We start from the raw sequence: 18,411 nt of genomic DNA, 5'->3' as shown, positions 1-18,411 counted from the left end.
AACATCCCCATAATTCACTTGTTATCATCTAGATTTGGCTATGTATGGCCCCCAAAATCATCTCCACTTGCTTTCAACTGCTATGCAGAGGATAAATGGGGGAGCCATACATAACATAGCCTCAGTTATGTATTTGTGTCTCAAAGGTCAAAAGAGGAAAACGTAGGGGTCAATTATGATGGCGGGCGGACTTTGTCCGCTTGCCATTGCCCTGGGAAATGGGACCGCCCGCTAAGGCTGCGGCGGTCCCGCATGGGCAATTAGGATGCGCCTGCCACACTGGCGGGCGCATCCCGCATTTTATGTATTGCTGCGGGCGGGGTTCTCAGCAACACCCGCCGCATTAAAAAAAAGGCAGGTGCGCATTTGCATGCATGTCGTCCATGCAAATGCTGGGGGGTACCATAGGTACCACCCGTGTGCCCCCCCAGCCCCCCAACATTCTGGGAGCCCACAACAGGCCCCCAACTATGGAAACCGCATGCCTTTACCGCCACGGAAAGGCTGCTTCCCGCTGCCATCCTAATATGGATGGCGGTGTCTAGCTGACACCGCCACCATATCAGGTACCTTTACCGCACGATCACCTGTGTGACCAGCGGAAAACCGGCGGATGGTCTTTCCGTCAGCCGGGGTCCCCCCTGCCATACTAATATGACGGGGGAAATGGCATGCGGGCGGGGGATAATGTCGGGCGGATCGCCACCGCCGTGCGGCCGGTGGCGATCCGCCCAACATTCTAATAGACCCCTTAGCTACCGTCATTGGCCAACCCCTCCCACCACCTTCCCTGCCTCCTTTCCCCTTTGCTTTCAGTCAAAGCAGCCAAGCAGGACTGCGCTGACAGGCTCTCTGGGAGGCCTGTCAGCCTGGCCTCGAAGGCCTTTATGATATCACAATAGTGGGTAACCAATTTGGTTATCAACTTTCTGATGTCATTGCAGTGGGTTATGAGATTCAGAAACTGAAATAAACTATAGAGGCTCTCCGTGAGAGCCATACATAACATGTATTGATTATAATGTCTGTGGATTTGCAATACACGCTCATCCCCTGTGGTACTAGTCCGGGCAAAATTAGGGCAAGTGTGGAGAAAACTATAAATTTCCTCCAACTGTGAATAGAAAGTGGTAGAATTAGAAAATTTAGGTAGGATATTCCTCTAGGGCAGGGGTACTCATAGTACGGCCCGCGGGCCGACAGCGGCCCGGCAAGCCTTTCTTGGCCACCCGCGGACCTTGCAGACATCGTACCGGTGTTTTTTATTTTTTTTAACAGTGTCAGCAAACACAGACTCTGCTCTGTGGGGGCCCGGGGATTCAAGCGATAGTCCGAGTGGAGCTGCTGGGGCGCTAAGAGGTGAAATACAACAAAGCCTCGGTATCATGCAAATGGTCTCTTAAAGACCTGTGAAGTACTCGGTGGGGCTGTGTGTGTGCCCTGGAAGGGAAGCTGCCTCAGCTGCCACACAAGCGAAGGGGAGGGGGGGGAGAGGTGACAAAGAATGACCAGAGAACAGCAGGGTGTGAGAGTCGGGTAAGGGGACAGAGGGTGACAGAGGGCAGTAGGGAGAAACAGAAACAGACAGAGACAGATAGAGATAGAGACTAACAGAGACAGGGACAGACATAGACAGATAGGCAGAGACAGGGACAGACAGATAGAGGTAGAGACAGACAGAGAGGCAAAGAGACAGACGGAGAGGGAGACGGAGAGGGAGGGCGACAGAGAGAGAGGGAGACGGAGGGAGAGAGGGAGACGGGGAGAAGGAGGGAGACGGGGAGAGGGAGGGAGACGGGGAGGGAGGGAGACGGAGAGGGAGGGAGACGGGGAGGGAGGGAGACAGGGAGAGCGAGGGAGACGGAGAGGGAGGGAGACTGAGAGGGAGGGAGACTGAGAGGGAGGGAGACAGGGAGAGGGAGGGAGACGGAGAGGGAGGGAGACGGAGAGGGAGGGAGAGAGGGGAAGAGGGAGGGAGAGGGAGGGAGACAGAGAGGGAGAGAGAGAGGGAGGGAGAGAGAGAGGGAGAGAGAGGGAGGGAGAGAGAGAGGGAGGGAGAGGGAGGGAGAGAGAGAGGGAGGGAGGGAGGGAGACAGAGGGGGGAGACAGAGTCGGGGGAGACAGAGAGGGGGAGACAGAGAGGGGGAGACAGAGAGGGGGGAGACAGAGAGGAGGGACACAGAGGGAGACGGAGAGGGAGGGAGAGAGAGAGGGGGAGAGACATGGAGGGAGGGAGACAGAGGGGGGAGACAGAGGGGGAGGGAGACAGAGGGGGAGGGATACAGATGGGGGAGGGAGACAGAGGGGGGAGACAGAGAGGGGGAGACAGAGGGAGACGGAGAGGGAGGGAGACGGAGAGGGAGGGAGAGAGACAGAGAGGGAGGGAGGGAGAGAGACAGAGAGGGAGGGAGAGAGACATAGAGAGGGAGGGAGAGAGACAGAGAGAGGGAGGGAGACGGAGGAGGGAGGGAGACAGAGGATGGAGGGGGAGGGAGGGAGACGGAGGACGGAGGGAGACGGAGGACGGAGGGAGACGGAGAGAGACGGAGAGGGAAGGAGAGGGAAGGAGAGGGAAGGAGAGGGAAGGAGAGGGAGAGAGGGAGGGAGAGGGAGAGGGAGAGAGGGGGAGGGAGACAGAGAGGGAGGGTGACAGAGAGAGAGGGAGACAGAGAGAGAGAGGGAGACAGATAGGGGGAGACAGAGAGGGGGAGATGGAGAGAGAAGGAGAGGGAGAGAGACGGATAGAAGGAGAGAGGGAGGGAGACGCACGAGGGAGGGAGATGGAGGAGGGAGGGAGATGGAGGAGGGAGGGAGACGGAGGGAGAGGGAGGGAGAGGGAGGGAGAGGGAGGGAGACGGAGGGAGAGGGAGGGAGAGGGAGGGAGACTGAGGAGGGAGGGAGACGGAGGAGGGAGGGAGGGAGATAGAGAGAGGGAGAGAGATATGTGTATGCCGGGTCCGGTGGCTCAGTGGATGAAGGCATCCGCTGCAGGGACCTGTGATCCACCTCATGGTCACAGTTTTTTTTGTTGCTCTAGCCCCGCCCCCTCCCCCAATGACCCCGCCCCCAAGGTGTGGCCCCCCGGCCACAAACCACACTGTAACTGTGGCCCCCAAGAGAAAGTTTGTGAGTACCCCTGCTCTATGGGATCCTGAATTGTCCTGCCCATGTGCAGGGTCATAGAGCACTTAAATAAATTAAATAGAACGTTTTTGGTAAAAAGCACAATTTAAAAATAAAACCATTTTGCAACCTGACTAATGCTGTTTGCAAAGTTTTATTTAGACCATGGAGATCTTTCACAAATCTTTTTGACAGGAAAAGCATGACAGTGTTGATAAAGATGCGGCAAAACTCTACACTGGAAAACTGACCCTGCGCCTTTAAGGAACAATAGTCTTGCAGTATTCTATTATCCTCTGCCGCTCGCTGTTAAATGAGCTATTTTGTCTGGCACCTGATGAAAGAATCCGAAAGCACCGAACTTTTTCTCACTTTGGATCTTTATAACCAGTCCAGAAAGCTTCACAGTGGAAGTTTTTTTCCTCATAGGAGTGTTTTGTGAGAAATGTCTTACATTGTTTTTAGTTTTTCACAAAATGCTATCAGTTTTTGTCAACACCCCTTCCTGTAGCTGAAAAAAAACTCATGACCTCTGGATCATCTGCCTACCTGAGGATCACTGTTATGTTATGTTATGTTATGTTAAAATAATTTCTATAGCGCTCTGTTACACAGAGGTGCCCTGGCGCTGTGCACTATCCACCTGAAATTAACCTGTAGTTATTGCTGAAAAAGGAGATTATATGAATAGCCAAGTTTTTAATTCTTTTCTAAAAGGGAGAAGCTCAGTGATGTTTCTAAGGTGGAAAGGCAAACTGTTCCATGCCTTTGCAGCACAATGTCAGAAACTCCTGCCTCCCCAATTAGCTTTGTTATGGCGGGGAAGGGTCACTAATTTGGCTTGTCCGAGCGTAGAACTCTTCTGGGAACATACCACTGAAGGGCATGTTTCAGAAAATCAGGACCGGCTCCACTGAGTGCCTTAAAGACTATACACAGTGCCTTAAACTGAATTCGTTGTTTGACAGGTAACCAATGGAGTGCCCTGAGACCCATCCTTACCGAAACAAATCTAGGTGTCCCTGTGATCAGCCTGGCTGCCGCATTCTGCACGATCTGGAGTCTGGCCAGATGTCTCTCTTGGATGTTAATATAGAGGCTATTGCAGTAGTCTAGTCGAGAGAGAATGAGTGCTGTGACTACTGTCTTCAGGCTGTCTTCTGGGAGGAGGAATTTGATTTTTCTAAGGGTTCTAAGAATGAAAAAGCAGGAGGAGACAACCCTGCTAATTTGGTCACCGAAGGAGAGCTTCAAATCAAGAATTACTCCCAGATTCTTAGCCCGAGCCACAGGTGCTGGGCGTGAGTCCATTGCTGTTGGCCACCAATCCGGTGTCCAGAGGTTAACGATGTTCCCAAAAACAATCACCTCTGCATTAAGCTTAAGGCAGTTAGATGCCATCCAGGCTGAAATCGCCTGCATACAGTTATGGCATCTGGATCCAGTCTCCGCCTCAGACCCCTTTTTGATAGACAACACGATTTGTGTGTAATCTGTATATGAAGTTAACTGGAATCCAAATGATCTAATCAGGACTGCCAGTGGTGCCACATACACATTAAACAATGTGGGGCTAAGCGAAGACCTCTGCGGGACACCACAAGGAAGAGAAAAAGTTCTGGATCTGTCTCTGCCAAGATCTACTGTCTGGGTTCTATTAGTCAAGAAAGACTTGAGAAGATCCCAAGCCTTGCCTTTAACCCCGGCCGCAAATAAGCGGTCCATCAAGACTGCATGATGGACCGTATCGAATGCGGTCGAAAGGTCCAATAAGATGAGTATGGCAGCACCTCCTTGGTCCAGGGTCTTTCTAATCTCCTCGGTAGATTTAATCAATGCCAGCTGAGTGCTATGTTCAGCCCGAAAGCCGAACTGTGTATTGTCAAGCAAAGAGTTGGTTCGGAGGAAAGAACTGAGTTGACCATTCATGGCCTTCTCGATCATTTTTCAGGAAAAGGGAGACGAAAAATAGGCCTATAGTTGCTAGGATCAAGTGGGTCTAGGGTGGACTTCTTTAGAAAGGGAAGAATGGAAGCTATTTTCCAAGAACTCGGAAAAAGGCCATTATAAAAAATGGACACAAATAGTGGCGTAAGAACTTCCACAATAGCTTCCGAAACCTGTTTCAGAATGAAAACTGGACAGGGGTCTAAAGGGGAACCTGATCGAATGTCAAGTAAAAGTTTAAAAACATCAGGTGAATCCAATGATGTAAAATGATCTAGTATTGGAGTGTGAATGTTGTAATCAGGAGGTCGTGTTAGAGCGGCCTCCATGGCATCTGTGGGCATAAGCGTAAAGGAGGAAAAGATGTTTTCTACCTTTTGTAAAAAGAAAGCAGCCAGAGTCTCACATAATTCTGGACTACTTTCAGTTTTGGGACTAGCGGGAGTAGTAAGTCTGGAAATTGTGTTGAACAGGACCTTAGATGAGGGTCCCGCCTTCCTAATTTGTTCTCTAAAATATATATTTTTCGTTTCAAAAAGCAATTTTTTATATTTGGAGAGAAATACTTTAAAGATCTTTGTCATGAATTTCATACCCTTTCCTCCACTTATGTTTCAACTTTTTGCACTCAAGTTTGTGTTTTTTTAGATTTTCAGAATACCAAGGGGCAGATGGCACTGCCCGTTTGAGAATGCATTGTTTGCCTGGCGCTAGTTTCCAACAAGCAAAATCTAACCATTCTGTGTAGGAGTTTGTATCCAACTCGACATTTGACAATGGAACAGGCCGTGAAGCTTTCAACAAATTTCCCAGTTCCAAACTATCCAGGCCCTAATGGTTGTGACCGCCTTAGTAGAAGATTTAAAAAGGTAACGATCGGCTTGTTTAAGATCAAAAAGAATTGCCGCATGATCAGTCCAAGTGAGTGGGACTGTTTTAGTATAGGCAAGGTTAGGATTGTTTGAGAAGATCCCATCCAAAATGTGTCCTGCAGAGTGAGTGGGATCTGTCACTAATTGCTTAAGATCCCCACCACTAAGTATTTACTGCAATTTAATATTGTCCGTGTCGGTAAGATCTTCAAGATGAAAGTTGAAATCTCCCATCACCATAAGACTTGTTACACAGCCCTTCCTCCAAGAGTGTACCAATGGAATCTAAACAAGCATTGGCATAGCCAATAGGTCTCGCCTTTGGGACCTTATAAGTGTTTAGCTATGCAACAGTTGCATAACTAAATACTTATAAGGTCCCAAAAGCGAGACCTATTGGCTATGCAAAGCGGCCGTGCGGCCGCGAAAGTGAAAGTGATCGCAATCGCAATCACGATCAAACATCAAAGCGGCCTTGTGGCCACGAAACCGAAAATAATCGCGGTAAAGCGCAGTGCGCGCGCCCGCGCACATGCACTGAAGCTCTAGGCTGGCCTGGTAGCACTTTTTGGAGCCCTCTCAATAAGTCTTGCCAGACCAGCGCATGCGCTGGGTCAGGCGAGACCTAAAAACCACCCTTAGAACCAGGGGGTCGATAGAGGAGAATAGCATTGAATGTGTCATGGTCTGATATTTGCATGTTGATGGACACTGCCTCACAAGCCAAATTGGGGGCCTTGACAAAGGAAGGCTTCAGGGATTCATGATATATGTCTTGAAGCGTGATAGCAATAGCAGACAATATCTAGTAAAACAGATATACAGAAAGAAGGGAGAGGCAATGCTATAATGACCAAAGCGTTAATCTCTTTCATTCATCACAGACGATGACAGAATAAATGATTTCTGTAGCCGGAAATGTTCTTAGTCCGGCTACAGAAATCATTTATTCTGTCATCGTCTGTGATGAATGAAAGAGATTAACTCTTTGGTCATTATAGCATTGCCTCTCCCTTCTTTCTGTATATCTGTTTTATATTTGAAACCAAATTGGTGGCTGGTTTCGGGAGGTGGGCATTTGTTGGACCACTACTGGTTGAAATAACTAATATGCATTAGATATTGTACAAGAACACAAGTAATTGGTGCAGCATCTTATACCCTGCCACTGATCTCACTGTGTATGTAGAATATCTAGGAAAACACTTTAGGAAAAGCAGAAAATCCTACTCCAGGACCGGTAGATAGATCATTGTTGGCGTCAGATGTCCATTTCATGAAGGCTCTGAAGTTCGTGGAGAAGGAGCCCCTTCTATCATTGCACCTCATGCTGTCTCAGAGGGGACGGACTAAGAAGAGACATGCACCTGAGAAAAGACACGTCCATAAAAAGAGAGGTTCTGTTAGTCATGTATGGCCATAGTGGCGAGATGCGTAGCATTGATATCAGTTATGCCACTGAGGCACCCCTCAGCATCCTATCGTTCCACAGTGAACTACCATATAGCGTCAAAGCAGGGCAAAGAGTTGAATAGAAGAACACTTCCTGAAGCTTTGGATTCATAATACACAGGCATATTTGCTGACTCGTGAAGCATCACCTTCAATATTTCTTTCGGCAACTCTTACCCAATAGATCCAAGATCTCCACATTTCTCTCATCTCCCTCCAGTCTCACTGCAGGTATCCATATAAATCTTCCTGGAAGAGCAAGGTCTCTTTGCTGCCATGAAAACAGTTAGTTCTTTTGTTGGCTAGGCAGTACAATAAGTGTATGTGTGTGACAGAAGAGGCACAGATACAAATACCATCAAATTCTCTCACAGGTCAAATGCAACTTAATTCAATTTCTATTACCCCTGTGGCAAAGGTCTCAACTGTACATGGCAGACATGATTAAATGTGTTGGTTTGTTTTCCCGGGTCAAATCCGGCCCAAGGAGTCTATTGTCCCAGGTCAAGTAAGCCCGAAGGAGTCTATTGTCTCAGGTCAACTAAGCAAAACCAAAGGGGATGATGGACGGAGTGTTGAACATTGCAAGCACTCACCCCCAGTCAACTGATCTGGGTTTAATCCATCATAATTCTTTAGCTCACTCCACCACCCCAGTTCAGACATGGCCATATGCAAATCAGTCTGACCCTGTGCCTCATGGGAACAGTCCAGTATGAACTGCCAAGCCATGTCTTCCCTGGACCTGAAACAAGCATCCTGGGACCAGTTTCTGGGTAATCAGCCGTCATCAGCCAGGCTAGCTTGAATCCAGTGGCAAAGTGAGCAAGGGACCCACGTCTGGGCATACCCTGCCAACTTAGGGCGAACGAAACAAAACCAAAGGGGATGATGAATGGAGTGTTGAACATTGCAAGCACTCATCCCCAGTCAACTGATCTGGGTTTAATCCATCATCATTCTTTAGCTCACTCCACCACCCCAGTTCAGACATGGCCATATGCAAATCAGTCTGACCCTGTGCCTCATGAGAACAGTCCAGCACGAACTGCCAAGCCATGTCTTCCCTGGACCGGAAACAAGCATCCTGGGACCAGTTTCTGGCTAATCAGCCTTCATCAGCCAGGCTAGCTTGAATCCAGTGGCAAAGTGAGCAAGGGACCCACGTCTGGGCATACCCTGCCAACTTAGGGCCAACAAAGCAAAACCAAAGGGGATGATGGACGGAGTGTAGAACATTGCAAGCACTCACCCCCAGTCAACTGATCTGGGGTTAATCCATCATCATTCTTAAGCTCACTCCACCACCCCAGTTCAGACATGGACATATGCAAATCAGTCTGACCCTGTGCCTCATGGGAACAGTCCAGCACGAACTGCTAAGCCATGTCTTCCCTGGACCGGAAACAAGCATACTGGGACCAGTTTCTGGCTAATCAGCCTTCATTAGCCAGGCTAGCTTGAATCCAGTGGCAAAGTGAGCAAGGGACCCACGTCTGGGCATACCCTGGCAATTTAGGGCGAACAAAGCAAAACCAAAGGGAATGATGGACGGAATGTTGAACATTGCAAGCACTCACCCCCAGTCAACTGATCTGGGTTTAATCCATCATCATTCTTTAGCTCACTCCACCACCCCAGTTCAGACATGGCCATATGCAAATCAGTCTGACCCTGTGCCTCATGGGAACAGTCCAGCACGAACTGCCAAGCCATGTCTTCCCTGGACCGGAAACAAGCATCCTGGGACCGGTTTCTGGCTAATCAGCCGTCATCAGCCAGGCTAGCTTGAATCCAGTGACAAAGTGTGCAAGGGACCCACGTCTGGGCATACCCTGCCAACTTAGGGCGACCAAAGCAAAACCAAAGGGGATGATGGACGGAGTGTTGAGCATTGCAAGAACTCACCCCCAGTCAACTGATTTGTGTTTAATCCATCATCATTCTTTAGCTCACTCCACCACCCCAGTTCAGACATGGCCATATGCAAATCAGTCTGACCCTGTGCCTCATGGGAACAGTCCAGCACGAACTGCCAAGCCATGTCTTCCCTGGACCGGAAACGAGCATCCTGGGACCGGTTTCTGCTTCATCAGCCTTCATCAGCCAGGCTAGCTTGAACCCAGTGGCAAAGTGAGCAAGGGACCCACGTCTAGGCATACCCTGCCAACTTAGGGCGAACAAAGCAAAACCAAAGGGGATGATGGACGGAGTGTAGAACATTGCAAGCACTCACCCCAAGTCAACTGATCTGGGGTTAATCTATAATTCTTTAGCTCACTCCACCACCCCAGTTCAGACATGGCGGTATACAAATCAGTCTGACCCTGTGCCTCATGGGAACAGTCCAGCACGAACTGCCAAGCCATGTCTTCCCTGGACCGTAAACAAGCATTTTGGGACCGGTTTCTGCTTCATCAGCCTTCATCAGCCAGGCTAGCTTGAACCCAGTGGCAAAGTGAGCAAGGGACCCACGTCTAGGCATACCCTGCCAACTTAGGGCGAACAAAGCAAAACCAAAGGGGATGATGGACGGAGTGTTGAACATTGCAAGCACTCACCCCCAGTCAACTGATCTGGGTTTAATCCATCATCATTCTTTGGCTCACTCCACCACCCCAGTTCAGACATGGCCATATGCAAATCAGTCTGACCCTGTGCCTCATGGGAACAGCCCAGCACGAACTGCCAAGCCATGTCTTCCCTGGACCGGAAACAAGCATCCTGGGACCGGTTTCTGGCTAATCAGCCGTCATCAGCCAGGTTAGCTTGAATCCAGTGGCAAAGTGAGCAAGGGTCAACTAAGCCCAAAGTTTACCCCCTGGTTATCAATGCAGCGTTAGTTGCCCAGTGGTGGTCTCTCACTCTCCTGACTGCAGCTCCTCCTCTGAGGGGGCCACAGCAGCACAAGATTAGATCTGTGTGGTGCTTCTGCCTAGCAACCTACATATTTGGTAGTGACGGCCTTCTGTTTAGTTTCAGGCATGAGTTTAGAATCAGCGGTTGCAGTCATCTTCAGGGTGAACGCGGTTTTCCACCTTAGATGAGTAACAGTTTCAGTCCCCCTTGTGTTGACAGTGGCTGCACCAGAACGTTCGAGCCTTCGGTAGACTTGCAGGCATTACAGTGGTACTTGCTCTATAACAGTCTTGGTGTGGCTCACACAAGAATCACACTTAGGGATTGTAGGGACCCCTACAAAGCTCAGTTTGTTCCTGGCTCTGGAATGGTTGGCTTTTTCTTGATGCTCTAAATGTCGGGAAAATGCTGGGCTTCCCCTCCTAAACAGTCTCTCCTCTAGCAGGGAGAATTACAACGCTTTCCTCTCTTAATAGGCATGCAGGCTTCTAGACACTTCAGGCAGACCCTCATCTACTCCGGCAGAAGCTAGAGACTTCAGGCAATGTCCTCTTACCGATAGGAAACTGGTTGTCCAGCACAAACCAGTCCTGGATGCACAGTAGATTCTCAAGTACTTTGGGTTCGAACAAATTAGGGTGGTTTGAATCCTACGTTTGCATATATTTTCCAGCCAAGGGATGTCTATCCATTGTCTAAGGCTTCAGAATTTGCTTGGGTCAGTTCTCTTCAAAATATCATTTTCAGGCTGCACATTGGCGCAGATTTTGTGGGAAGTGATGGCTATCACAGCAGGTAGCAATGGGGTTGGCTCCAAACAGAAGCATCCAAAACATGGGTATAATGAAGTGTGAGATCTCTGCACCAGGATGGCAACCAAATTCCTGAAGCAGTAATTGGGAACAGACAAAAGTACAGGCCCTGGGTATGAATATACTTATCTTGAACGACAGTGACTGCAGTCCTTCTCATCACCAGTCCAATCTACCAAATCCCAATGCTCCTGAAGAACTCAGCAGCTATTTGCTAACTATGCTCTCATGAAATTGCTAAAGAAAGCCCTTTGTCCATCCGTCCTAACTTTAAAGCCTGGGGCAACAGCCAGTATAGCGATAAAATCTGAGGAAGTTGTCCTCATCCAGCATACTGTGTTATGTTAAGCCAGAGGCATTGAACATGGATCCCACTGGAACTTCCACTAACACAACTCACAGAGTCCAACCACCACACATGTGATGCACACTCACTGTATATGCATGCCCTGGGCATCCACACAGGTTGTCATCGCAAGGTTCTGGCTTTCACATAACAAGAAAACGTTATATGAGTGGGCCAGTAAACTCATCTGTCCATCACACAGAGAAAAATGGTCTGGTTACACTCTTGATTCACCAAACAAGGTGTACTTGCTCCTCTGCTTTGTATGATAATTCCAGGGCTTGGACAGTAATCCAATGTCTACTATGTGGGCACTCGTGCACAACTCTATCACAGAAAGGGTTCTGGATATTGCAGTACCATTTACAGGCCTAGTCCTCTGTGTACATGCTACATTATTGTAATGCCAGGGTCACAATGTAAGTCTGTAAGCGAAGGCACTCGGGGAAGGCTTACACAACTGTTGACCATGCAGTGGGCATTTACTTCCCTAATGTTGGGGGCAGTGAAGGAGTCAAGAGGCTCAGAAATCAAATAGTTATGAAACAGAGACAGTACATGCTGTCCAGCCCAAAGATGTTCTTTATAGAAAAAGAGAAGTACTTTGATTGCACACCAAAACATAATACTACATGAAGTAAGGTCAATCAGGCACATGGTTCAAATACAGGTGCCACTGGGTTTTAATCACGCAAAATGACTAGGTGGGGTTATGGCACAGGTGTGAGTTTGCTATGGCATGTGCAAAATCAGTTCAATGGAGTTCCACTCCTAAAAAAATTCTTTCAGGGCCTCAATGCATAAAGAAGAAAAGTACCCATTTAGAAACAGGTAGGGGCACTGCTCATTTTTGTGTTTACCTGACATATCTGGCACTTGTGAATACTGAATCTCATACACTTAGAAGGGGTGAGAGGCAATATTTCCCTACTCCGACCTCCCCTATTAAATGACTATAACACACACGAAGGAGTGGGGAAATGAACTACAAAAGCAGCACGTGCTTAGTGAAAAAATACTGCCCTCACTCACGAAATTGTGACAAGCTTCATCATTGGGCTTGCTTCAATACACCCCTGCGCATATCAAGCCTGGGGTGGAGCAAAAGAGAGGAGAAATCAATACAAACATAAAAGTTGGGATCACCGAAGAAAAGTGCAGTGAAGGTTAAAACTAGCTTGAAAGTGTCCCCCCTCGAAACTTTATTCCTGGGCCCATCAGCTAGGTCTAAAAACATGAAGGATGGTGGTGATAGGAGAAGACAAAGGTTTCCTTCACCCCTCCTTACTGCCAAAGTGTCGACATGCTGCTGCTGTCTGATATGTGCACACAGTGTTGGGGCACACCGGCATTCACCAGGACCCTTCGGATCTCAAAGTGTGTTAACCTCTGAACCTGGATTAGATATGCTTGGAATGCGTTACTTCCAAGCAGAGGGCTCCCCTGTATAACACACACTCTGTAATCGAGTTTCATATACTACAACGCTAAAACTAGCAAGATGCTGAGAGTGACCCCCTGTAGTCGAACTTTCATCAAGGTGGGTGCACTTCATGGAAAGTATCCAGCTCTCACCGTGTTGGTAGCTAACTTTTATCTTCTCGTATCACCACCATTCCAATATCAATCTATGAAAATATGATAAGGTGTTGTGTGCATAGAACAAGGAAGAATATCATCACGTCTCACGGTTCTGGTATAAAACCAAGTAAAAAAGATTCATAAAGTGTCATGTACATAACCACAGGGAAAATCAACATAGCACAATCAAAAAACTTGCAATGGTCAACCAGACACCTAAAGATGCTAGAGATTGCAGATATTATTTTATAATCGCTAACATTAGTATCCTTTCAAAGTGGAAGTAAACGTTTTTTCCTAAAAGAACTGTAAAATTTACAAAACAACATTAAGTGCAAAGTAGATTGTACAGACAAATTATCACATGGACACGGGGCAAGAATCATTGGATGTCTGACAGTTTTAGGAAAAGCCACCACATAGTGTAAATTACTAAATCTCAACCTGGCTAACAAGACCCGCTGGTAGTTGTTACCAATCCATATGAGGTAAGGTTCAACGGTGGGTCTGCAATTCAAAAGGCTGTACACCAGTCTCTCTCATTATCCTAATGTCGTTTGAGTAATGCAGTAGAAACAGTAGAACCACCACACAAGCCCAGGTGGTCCCTTCTGCTTAAACAGTAAGGAGACCAGCCACCGTTGATAGTCATAGGTCCTCAGACAACAGTATCAGACTTTGGAAGAGTCGGCACAAACCACCTTTTTTCTGCTGGCGGGTTTCAATGTAATGGTCATTCTCTCAGGCTGTCAGGTTTGCTACATACAAAGCTTGATCTCCCTGCAGGGTCAGGCATTTCTTCCCCTCAGCAGGAGAGACAGGTTCTCAGGCAGATCAACAGCTTTTCCAGCATGATAGCATAAAGTTCAGATGATTCTGGTAGGCTAGTTGTCAACGATACTGGCCCTGGATATCAGTATTCATTACATACTCTGCTCAGCACTCCCTCCTTTGCCCAAGCAGAAACTGGAACCAGATCCAAGTATCATAGTGTGGTTCCCACGCTTACAGTGCTTTTCCAGGCAGGGGATGTTGATAACACTTTTGGGTTTTTGAAAATAGTTTGAAGCTGTTCCCTTTAACAAGTATCTTCTCCTTCTGCAGAGCAGACTCAATCATTGTTGAAGTTGATGATATTCACAGCACTGCTGTTTCCAACTGTAGCACCCGCCACATAGGCCCAATGAAATGTGAAGACTCTCCACCTTACTGTCATCAGCATTCAGTGGTAGCACTCTGGGAAGAGACAAAGGGGCAGGCCCTGCCTAAAAGATTCCCTCATCTCAACAAAAGGGAGCCCCCTTCTTACCTACCCAAACCCACCATCAGCCAAATGGCAGTGTTCCTGATGGGAGGATCATCAAGCCCTTGCTAACAAAGATCACCACTTCAGTTCTAAAGCAGCCCTGTCACCATCCTCTCTCTTCAATATCTGGGCCTACCTCATTCTACTGTACAATGTGATCAATACACTATCTCAATCTGGAAAGGCTGTAGCTCATCCTTCATCTTGTGCTATATTTTACAGAGGGCTTCTAAAATGAATAACACTGGTCTCTGCAACCCATACACTCACAATAACGATGGAGTCCTGTTACCATTCCCCATACATGCAGCTTTCACATGACACACACACTCAACACAGTCACAGGGATGTCAGCGCACAGCCTGGGCATTACATCCAAATGGAGCTTTACTTGAGTGTGGCCATATAGTATTATCACTCAGAAATACTGCTGCCACCACTTAATGTACATGTCTCAAGACATGGACTGTAGTCCCATGTTGACTAGAGAGTGGACCTCGTCCCCCTCCAGATATCTGAATCAGGACCAGGGTGTCCCGGTTAGTTACAAGGCCTATGCCTCAATGGGCATTCATGATTATTGTATGTGCTGTGCCAAAATGTCAGTATACCAGATAACCTACCACAGGTGTCACTCAGGGCAGTGTTGAACTTCTGTACTAACCTGCAGTGGATTTTCCCTTCCCAGCAGAAGATATTCTGGTTTTCAGCCAGGTTGTTAGTTTTTTAGCTGGCTCCTCAGATATTGCTACACATGGCTAGTGCAAAGGCTTACCCCTAGAAGGATGTATTGGTGTCTCTTGGCTGGCTTGAAACCAGAGGAACAACAATGGTATCAAAAATCTTCCTTTCTCTGGTAATCTCCTATTTCATGAGGAGGATGAAACTCCCCATATAAAGACTGAGATGGAGACACTGAAGGCGGTGGCTCTTGAAACGAAAATTAATATAACAAATTCTCTTATAAGTCCTTTGACAGGCCTTTCTATCTTCAGATGGTACAAATCCAGCAGAATCAACTACGAAACAGCCTTACCACCAAGAAAAGTTTGACAAAGGGTGAGGTGACCATTACATTTCAGCATCGACGGGAAAAATTCCAGAGACGTAGTGACTTGCAAAGCATCATGAATCAGCTGGCAAAAACAACAGCAGGCAGAGATATGGAATTGTGCAAAATGGCTACTAACTATGGTTCACATCTCCTCCAGAAATTCTTCAAAAATATACTTCTCATTCCATCTGGAAGAACTCCCTCAAAAATAAACAGCTTGGGCCTGATTCACAAATATAAACTTAGACCAAAAGTCCAGGTTTAGACCTGAAGTCTAAGTTTAGACCTAAAGTCTAACTTTACTACTAGTAAAGTTAGACCTTAGGTCTAAGTTTAGACCAAAAGTCTAAACTTAGACCAAATAGTTCTACCTTCACAATATTACTATGTGATTATATGATTATACTCCTAACTAACACAACCTTTACTATAGAGAGCATAGTGGGAGTATTCTCTGCCAGATCCGTTGGGATAGGCTACCCCCATACCTGAGTGTGATGTATCAGGAATCCGGCCAGTGTAGAACAGGCTATTGTCCTTTGTGCGATAGAGGTCAGACTCAGCATGACTGCATCTCAGCCACAGTGCGTCGCGTTCTAGGACAATCCCAGCAGAAATACTCCTCTGCCAAATGTAATGCAGAGGCTGTTTAAATAGTAAATACACTGTTCCAACTGCCTGTGTCTAAGATGCAGAGCCACATCGATGGTGTGTCTTGAGTCTTAGAGCTGTCTCAAACCGGACAACATAAATGCAAGGGCATTGCATCCTACTTTCCTAGCCTTGTCAATTTCTAAGTAGAATATTGAGTAATTGTAAATCATGTTAAAAGTCACCATTAAAAAACAATGTCCAGCTAAAACATGAACCTAAAATGGAGACTGTACATGGGGCCTGTTGTCCCACACAACTATTGTGGCCACGGTTCCAAAAGATCTTGTGCATGTGGAAGGTCAGGATATTTTGGAATGGTTTGTGAGCTTTGAGGTTGCTTGTAAACGTCGCGTATAAAGTGCAGGACTTAAATGAGGTGTTGCAAATTGCATGCACCATTTAATGGGGGCGCATGCAATTGGAAGGGACAGCCCTAACCGGGAGGATGCCTGTGGAAGACCAGATGGTCTAAGAGTGACTGAAGGAAGCTGTCATTAGGCGGTTTGGGCTGGAGTCAGGGTGGAGTGTTCTACTCCACTTAGGCAATACTTGTCTGATTTGACAGAGACAAATTCGACAAAACTTGCAGATCAGTGGTTGGCTAACAGGGTTAAAAAAAAGGCTGGAACAGCACGGTTCTACGCCTAAGAGGGCGAAGAAGTCTCCACAGACTGGTTCCAAACTGGAGGGTAGGGGCCAGGGTAATTCTCATTGGACTCAAGGCTGGCCCAGGAAATATAGTAGTGGTAATGGTGTGTCTGGTAAGGAGCATAATGAGAAGGGAAGGTAAGGAAGCCCTTCTAAATTCAAGGTGCCAACTTGTTTAAAGTGCCACAAGGTGGGACATTACAAGAGAGATTGTCAAAAGAAGGAGCTTGGCCCAGCGACACCTGTGGTAGCAAGCATGTTCACAGGGTGAAGATACCCAAGAGGGTCCGGTTGAGCTCAACCTAGTAGCTATGGACATTTGGGAGAGTGACCCAGATGCATTGAAGCACATCCATGCTGACACAATGGGATTTGCGCAGGAAGTTAGTATCAGTGGGAGGAAAGTGCCTTCCCTGAGGGATAGTGGCACCGTATACACTGTGGATAAAAGCCTGAGGAGATACTCCCAAGCACATCCTTCCAAACGCGATGAGATTTGTGCAGGAAGTTAGTATCAGTGGGAGGAAAATTACTTCCCTCAGGGATACTGGAGCCTTCCACACTATGTTTAAGAGGAAGTACCTTAGGCCTGAGGAGATACTCCCTGGAACCAAGGATACAGGTTTGGTAGCCAGTGGAGAGGGCATGGAGTATCCGCTTACCAGGGTTGAGATTGAGCTCAATCGCAAGGTGGTCATGATTGATGTCGGGGTAAAGAAAAAGCACGAAGCTGGATGTCTCTTGGGCAATGATTTGATTGCCTCTGGCTTGGTGTCAGAACCCTTTATAGCTTGCATAACGTGAGCTGTGTTGACTAGAACACAGGCTGCACGTCAGTCTCAGAGTGAGGCTGGGATCATCTCTGATTTGCAGAGAGTGGAACAAGGTTGTTTGCAAGAAAGGGCAGACTCCGGGAAGGAAGTGGCCGTGGAGGTCATCGCTTCTCCTCCAAAGGGAGAGGAGGATGAGGCTCCTGAAGCGGACTTTGCTGGAGTCTGCGTTGCTTCCAGAGCTGCAGGGGTTGTTAGCTACTGGAGGGCCTACATGGGAAGAATTCTGCAAGGCACAGGAGGAGTGCCCTACACTTATGGAACTTCAAAAGGAAGCCCAGGATCAGATCACCAAAGGAGTGGTCTGAAAATATTATGTTGGCTGGGAATATGGTCTACTATATAGTGAATCAGTACATCCTGAGCCAGATACTAGCTAGAGGCCAGTGGTTCCATTAGTGCACAGGAACTTCCTGTTATCGCTTGCCCATGAAGGGCCCTTAGCAGAACTCTTACGGATCAGAGAAACCCACCATAAGATAGACCCTCTGTTCTACTGGCCAGGGATGCACAGAGACAGATAGGTTCTACGGAGCCTGTTCAGCTTGCCAGATGAGTGCTTTCACCATAGAGAAGACAAAGGCACCGTTGACGCATCTACCAGTTATAGATGTTCTGTTTGTGTCGATAGGAATAGACATTGTTTGTCCATTTATCCCCCACCCCAACAGTCAGGCAAAAAGTACATCTTAGTTGTGGTGGATCACACCACCAGGTACCCTGAAGCTGTACCTCTAAGGAGCATGACTGGAAAGGAGGTAGCAAGAGCTCTCCAGAGGATTTTTCTAGGGTCGGAATTCCAAGGACGGTAATTTCTGACCAGGGTTCCAACTTCACATCTTCTTACATGAGAGATATGTGGGAGCAAGCTGGTGTGATATATCTCTTCTCCACAGCTTTCCATCCACAACAAATGGTTTGTTAAAG

At 47.5% G+C, this 18,411-nt stretch overlaps 1 protein-coding gene across 1 annotated transcript in view; it reads left to right on the top strand.

Moving 5' to 3' along the window:
• Positions 1–18,411, top strand: part of BTBD16 (BTB domain containing 16) — a 654,256-nt gene that overhangs the window by 266,904 nt on the left and 368,941 nt on the right. The gene's annotated exons all lie outside the window — the stretch shown is intronic.

The sequence above is a fragment of the Triturus cristatus genome, chromosome 1_2 (assembly GCF_964204655.1).
Source record: "Triturus cristatus chromosome 1_2, aTriCri1.1, whole genome shotgun sequence".
Classification (NCBI taxonomy): Eukaryota; Metazoa; Chordata; class Amphibia; order Caudata; family Salamandridae; genus Triturus; species Triturus cristatus.
The sequence above is the reverse complement of the archived record's forward strand: the minus strand, read 5'-3'. Positions and strand labels throughout refer to the sequence as shown.